Raw genomic sequence first — 7,135 nt, 5'->3', positions numbered from 1 at the left:
CTTGTCATTATGTAGCATTATGTAGCATTTAAAAAATGTATACTCTTCACTTCGAAGTCTTTTAGAAATCTAAAATATGACTTTCTATGGTTTGTGTTTCCATATTCCTTTATTGCCAGTTTGAACAAATCCACATGCTTGGATTCAAAGGTAATAAATTCCTCTTATTTGGAAAAATGATGTTTATTTTTGTTCTCTCACCCTTAGCAGGTGGTTTCATTTTAGCACACTTCAGAGTTATAATTTCATGCTTATTAAAAACATTTATTATGATCTACATAGATGAATGAAACTTTTATTTTATTAAATTATTTGTCAAAAAATCTGTTATTTTTAAAAATGTATTTCCTTTGAAGGGTTATTTTAAAGCGTTCAGAGAGGATCTAGGAGTGTGGTATTATGCAATTTTTAAGTAGGTATGAAATGGTTATTTATATGATTGTTTCTTTAAGTCTTATGTATATTGTCCATTATATGCTATAAAATATTTTGAAAGTAAATTTAAGGTATGTTTTACATAGTTTATTTTTTGGAAAAAATTATTGAAATGACTTATGAAATTCAGTATACTCTCAACATTAATTTATTCTAAAATTTACCAGTTGTCTATTGAACCTATTATATGGTAGATATTACTTCAGACTACACTGGTAAATGAAATACTTGGCTTTGCAGAACTTTTATTTTAATGGGTGAGACAATTAAAAGCTATAAACCTTAATAAAAATTGCATAGTGCATTCAAAAATGATGAGTACAATGGGGAAAAAGAAAAATTAGATCAGGGTGAGAAAAATCAAGGTTGCTAGGCAGGGGGTGGGGAGTTAAAATTTTTAATAGGAAAATCAGGGTAGTTACAATGAAGCTGACAATTGAACAAAGGTATGGAAAGGTGATGAATTTGCCCAGAACTATCAGCAATAAGGTCACTCCAGACAAAGGAATTGGCTATCTTGAAGGCCATAAGGTTGGATCATGCCTGGCGTATCTGAGGAATAGCAAAGAAGCCACTGTGAGTGACTGAAGAGTAGCAGGGAAAGAGGTCACAGAGGTTAAATGAGTGGCTAGATGATGTAAAAGCTTAGAAGCCATTGTAAAACTCTGGCTTTTATATTTGGAAACTTACTGTGTGATAGAATTTCTGCTAATAACTGAGAGTTCAAATGTCCATAAAATTTCAAGGATTCTTGTTCTAGTAAGACAGAATAAAGAAAAAGAGTTCATATTTTCACATGGTGTAACAAATGCTCGGAGATCCAAGTGTAGGAAGCTATGGGAGCACAGAAGAAGGCACTAAAATCACACCAATATATTTGATGACTGTGACTATATATCAATTTGTATTTTCTAGATTTTTTATAGTCATGGAATCACACAGTATATACTATTCATTGCCTGGCTTTCTTTTCTCAGCATCATTACTTTGAGAATCTCCAATTGTAAATAGTTCATTTTGATGTTGAATAGTAATCTCTTTAATGAATATATCATAATTTGTCTTTGCTCTATCGATGGACATTGATGGACATTTCCACTGTTTTCAATTCTTAAAAATAAAGCTGCTATGAAATTCATATACAAGTCCTTGTATGAACATAGGGTTTGTTTCTCTTGGTTAAATGCCTAGAAGTAAAATGGCTATTTGTGTAACTGCAACATATTTTGCATTTAAAAAAATTTTCAAACTATTTTCCAAAGTGGTTGTATCATGATATATGCCAACAACAGTTTAGATTTTTTGTTGCTTCTCAATCCAGCTCAGATGAAGTAAAATTAGCCTTTATAATTTTAGCTATTCTAATAGATATGTAAGCATGTCTCATTATGATTTTAATTTGTATTTCTTTAATGTCTAAATGTTGAGAAATTTGTCATGTGCTTATAAGCCATCCATATACTTTTGGTGACATGTCTCTTCAATTATTTTCTTCACATGTAAAATTGGATACTTTGTTTGGTTATTAGTAAGGTTTTTTATTCATTTTTTAATAATCTGAGTAGATGTCCATTATCAGATATATAATTTGAAAATCCCTTCTTCATCTTTATGGTTTCTCAATGGAGCTTTGATAGCTGTGTCTTTCAAGAAATATGCTACTTCTTTCCTGGTACACGGAGGTATGACTAGAACATTATCAATATTGACCTTTGCAAAGAAAATCATGGCTTAAGATATGTGTAGTCTGCGGTTGTTGGGAGTGTTCTGTAATATCAAGCATAACTAGTTAGTTGATAATTTTGTTCAAGTCTTATATATCTTACCAATTTGATGACCATTTGTCTATATAATCTTAAAATAAAGGTGTTGAAATTTTTTTCCATTTCTCTTCTAAGGTAGAAGTTATGATTTTTGTTCTTAGTTTTTCCCCATATATCCCCAAATCTGTTATTAAGTATTAAAAGTCAAGAATTATTATACTCCCTGATGATCATTTTACTCTTCTGTAATTTTGACTTGATCTTTATGTCTGATAATGAAATTTGCTTTTAAATCACTTTTCATTATCTTGATATAACCACCAAAGTTATAGTGTGATTAGTGTTAATATAGCATATTTTTTTCTTTTACTTTTTAAAGCACTTCTATATTTAATCCTGACAAAGAAACAAAACAGCTTTTTAACTCTGGAAGCATCTTTCTAAATTATCTTTTATTTTTTTTTTTAACTGAAGCAGTAGCAATTTTTAAGGGACCTAAACTGAAAGTAGGTTTAGAACTTTATTTATTCATTTATTTATTTAGTAAAAGATTTTATTTTGTTTATTTGACAGTGAGAGAGAGAGAGAGAGAGAGAGGAAGCACACAAGCAGGGGGAACCACGTGCAAAGGGAGAGGAAGAAGCAAGCTCCTTGGGGTGCAAGTAGTCCCATGCAGGGCTGGATCCCTGGACACTGGGATCATGACCTCAGCCAAAGGCAAATATCTGCTTAAACAACTGAGTCATACAGGCACCCCTAGAACATTAAAAAAAAAAAAAAAAGACCTTTTAAAAACATTTTCTTTCTTTCTTTTTTTTTTTTTTTAATATTTTATTTATCTGACAGACAGAGAGACAGGAAGAGGAACTATAAGCAGGGCAGAGGGAAAGGGAGAAGCAGGTTTCCCACTGAGCAGAGAGCCTGATGTGGGGCTCCATCCCAGGACCCTGGGATCATGACCTGAAAAGAAGGGACACTTATGGAGGAAGCCACCCAGACACCTCTTTCCTTTGTTTTTAATATATGGCAACTGATGCTTCCCAGCCACAAGGAGCATATTATCCATTGATTAAATCTTTGATAACAACCTATTTTAAAAGGTGTGTAAATATATACTTACTCAGATTTATACACTTTGTGTTTTCTTCATAGTTTGGGGCTGGACCCCATGGTCACAACACTGCTTCCAGTCTTTGCCTTCCCATCTTTTGATACCAGGTATTTGGTCAGCAAAGCAAATTAGTATCGAAATTAATAAGCCCTTGGCACCATATCTCTGAAGCAGGGGTTGCTCTTAGCCAAGGCCCAGAGCAGTTGACCTCCCCTCACTAGTGCTATAGCCCCAAGGACTAAGTCCCTGCCACCAGAACTCAGTCTTACATGTTATGCTAAGCAGACAAAACCAAAACAGGAAAGCTCCGACAGCTTTCACTGGCATGCCTCATCTCTCATTCCCTCGGCGTCCAGATGACAGGGAGGGGTCTTGGTCCAACATATGGGAGGAAAGGAAGTAGCCACGAGCAAGTACCTGCCTCTCTGTTCCTTTCTTTCATGAGCAGGTTGTAAGGAGGAGGAAGAGGAAGGGGAAGAGAGGTGAACTTCAAGGGATGAAGGCCTCAGGTAGGCAGCTGGCTCCTGCCAGTAGGAAAGGGACAAAGGAGAAGGCAGTGAGTCTTGCAGGGAGGGTGGGGGGTAAGGGTTACAGCTTATGACGGAATCTGGACAGGAGTAACAGGGATACTGGTCATTTGAGTCCACCATTGGCAAGCTGGGCTGGGTGTCAGGGCAGATAGGCCTCCCTGGGCAACAGCTCATGAGAGAAGGTGGAATCCTTCTCTGAGGAGCAGGTGGAGCTTTGGGTGTTGGGAAAACTTAGACAGTATTGGTCCAGGGCCAAGGACAGGTCCGGGTACTCCTGTTTGGAGGTCAAGGCCACAGTATGATCCAGGTCTTCTACCAGCAGCTTGAAGGTACCACATGCCAGCCACCCCTCATTATTGTGTATAACTCTCTGGTGCAGTTATTGGCTTATCCACCAAATGACTCCTTCAGCAGCTTGAAAAACCACCTCCACAGGCACTCCAGGATATGGGAGGCTTCCAGAGTGAAAATTTCGTACAGGAGCACCCCAAAAGACCAGAAGTCACTCTGGTGGATGTAGATCTGGTCAAAAATGGCCTTAGGGGCCATCCACTTCACAGGCAGTCCACCATTGGTTGTCTTTTTATAGTAATTGATGTGGTGATATCTCTGCCAAGGCTGAAGTCTGAGATCCTCATCATGTTGTCCTTTGTCACCAGCACTTCCCTGGTGGCCAGGTCTCGGTGTATGCACTTCTTGGAGGCAAGATACTCCATGCCTAGGGCTATCTGATAGGCACAGGATACCAGGCCCTTGGAGGAGAGTTTCTCTGCTGCATTGTGGCTGATACTGTAACAGTACTCCAGGTCAGGAGGCCTCTGGGCCTGCAGGTACTCCTGTATGTTGTCTTCGGAGGCATACTCCATGATAGTGTACAAAGGACCGTCCTGTGTGCAGGACCCAGCAGGTTGATGATGTCCTTGTGCTTTCCGATAATCTTCATCATCTCTATTTCTGAGATTAGGTTTGACAGGTCTTTCTCTGTTGCATCTGACTTCAACATCTTCACAGACACTTTAGTCAAATGGTTGGATTTGTCTTTGTCCAGCCCAATGGCCTCCTCCAACACCACCCGCCCAAAGTAGCCTTGTCCTAGGGGTCTGCCTAAACTGCCTAAAACCAGCCTGTCTCAAGGCAGTTATGAACTCTAGATTATCCTCAAAAACATTAAACCACAAGCTAAAAATTCTCTTCACTAGGTCTCTTTCAGAGGTCTAATTTTTTTATCTTTCATCATTTATCTTTTTCCTAATTCTTATTTTCAGTATAGTCTATTTTGCTTCCAGGTGTTTCCCCTACTTTCTGTATGCTGTTTCATAGGGAAGAATTATCCTGTCATAAAATTATTTCTTGAGAATTAATTACATCTCTCAGTTAAAATGGGTTCTTTTATGGTATTGATTCATTTGAGTTTTCTCAAAATGGGAAGAATTTTCAAAATGGTGTTTTCCTTCTTTGCCGATTTGGATGCCTTTAATTTCCTTTTGTTGTCTGATTGCTGAGGCTAGGACTTCTAGTACTATGTTGAATAGCAGTGGTGATAATGGACATCCCTACCATGTTCCTGACCTTAGTGGAAAAGCTTTCAGTTTTTCTCCATTGAGAATGATATTTGCAGTGGGTTTTTCATAGATGGCTTTGATGATATTGAGGTATGTGCCCTCTATTCCTACACTTTGAAGAGTTTTGATCAGGAAGGGATGCTGTACTTTGTCAAATGCTTTTTCAGCATCTATTGAGAGTATTATATGGTTCTTGTTCTTTCTTTTATTGATGTGTTGTATCACATTGCCTGATTTGCGGATGTTGAACCAACCTTGCAGCCCTGGGATAAATCCCACTTGGTCGTGGTGAATAATCCTTTTAATGTACTGTTGAATCCTATTGGCTAGTATTTTGGTGAGAATTTTCGCATCTGTGTTCATCAAGCAAGGCTCAGAGTATGACTTAGCCTCATCTTTACTCTTTGAAATTCACTTTTCAAATTCTTGTCCCTCTTTTTATCTTTTTAAATTAAAATGTTTTATTTTACTACTTTTTTTATTTGAGTATAGTTGACATTCAGTGTTACATTGGTTTCAGGTTTTCAATATCTCCATACATTATTCTATGATCACTACAAATATAGCCACCATCTGTCACCATACAGCACTATTATAATATCATTGACTATATTTTCTACGCTGTCCCACAACTCTTTTTAAAATCTCTGATTTTTATGTTTTCTGTTATTCCAATTTTCTACCATCATTTTACTTGGTTACTTTAATAAAATATGCCTGATTACACACTCTTCACTGAAAACCATAGCATTGGATTTATAGTAGTCTACTTCTTCTACTTTTTTTTTAAAATTAACATATAATGTATTATTAGCCCCAGGGGTACAGGTCTGTGAATCTCCAGGCTTACACACTTCACAGCACTCACCACAGCACATACCCTCCCCAATGTCCATAACCCCACCACCCTCTCCCTACCCTCCCCCCCCCCGCAACTCTCAGTTTGTTTTGTGAGATTAAGAGTCTCTTATGGTTTGTCTCCCTCCCGATCCCATCTTGTTTTATTTACTCTTTTCCTGTCCCCCAAACTCCCCATGTTGCATCTCCATTTCCTCATATCAGGGAGATCATATGATAGTTGTCTTTCTCCGATTGACTTATTTTGCTAAGCATAATACTCTCTAGTTCCATCCATGTCATCGCAAATGGAAGATTTCATTTCTTTTGATGGCTGCATAGTATTCCAATGTATATATATATATATATATATATACCACTTCTTCTTTATCCATTCATCTGTTGATGGATATCTAGATTCTTTCCATAGTTTGGCTATTGTGGACATTGCTGCTATAAACATTTGGTGCACATGCCCCTTTGGATCATATAGTAGTCTTCTTTACCTCTATCAGAACCCCAGGAAGCTTTATTTATTTATTTATGCACATAAACAGATGATCCAACACAATATTTTTTGATGTTCAAATGTATTATAATGTCTTACTGCTTAACACTATGCTTACTGTTCCCTTTCACTGTCTGACTAAATCCTCAGCATCACTATGCCATTTAATCAGAAGGAACATTTGAACTCAGAGTTCTCTCCATATCAGGGAATGAAGACTCCACCCTTCTGTTTGTGCAGGTAAAATAAATGTTGATATTGTCTGTCCTGCACATACCCCATCCTGTTCATCAGAATATTCACCATCAAAATATATAAAAAATAAAAACTATACCTCACCACTTCCATTACCACCCAGCATGCTAAAAACACCATCATGTTCCTGAATT

The 7,135-nt window shown here is 37.2% G+C and overlaps 1 pseudogene; it reads right to left on the bottom strand.

Annotated features, from left to right (window-relative positions):
* Positions 1–3,978: 3,978 nt before the first annotated feature.
* Positions 3,979–7,135, bottom strand: part of LOC122890215 — a 50,832-nt pseudogene continuing 47,675 nt past the window's right edge.

Source organism: Neovison vison, chromosome 11 (assembly GCF_020171115.1).
Source record: "Neovison vison isolate M4711 chromosome 11, ASM_NN_V1, whole genome shotgun sequence".
NCBI classification, from domain to species: Eukaryota; Metazoa; Chordata; class Mammalia; order Carnivora; family Mustelidae; genus Neogale; species Neogale vison.
This window is presented reverse-complemented; position numbering and strand designations above follow the sequence as displayed.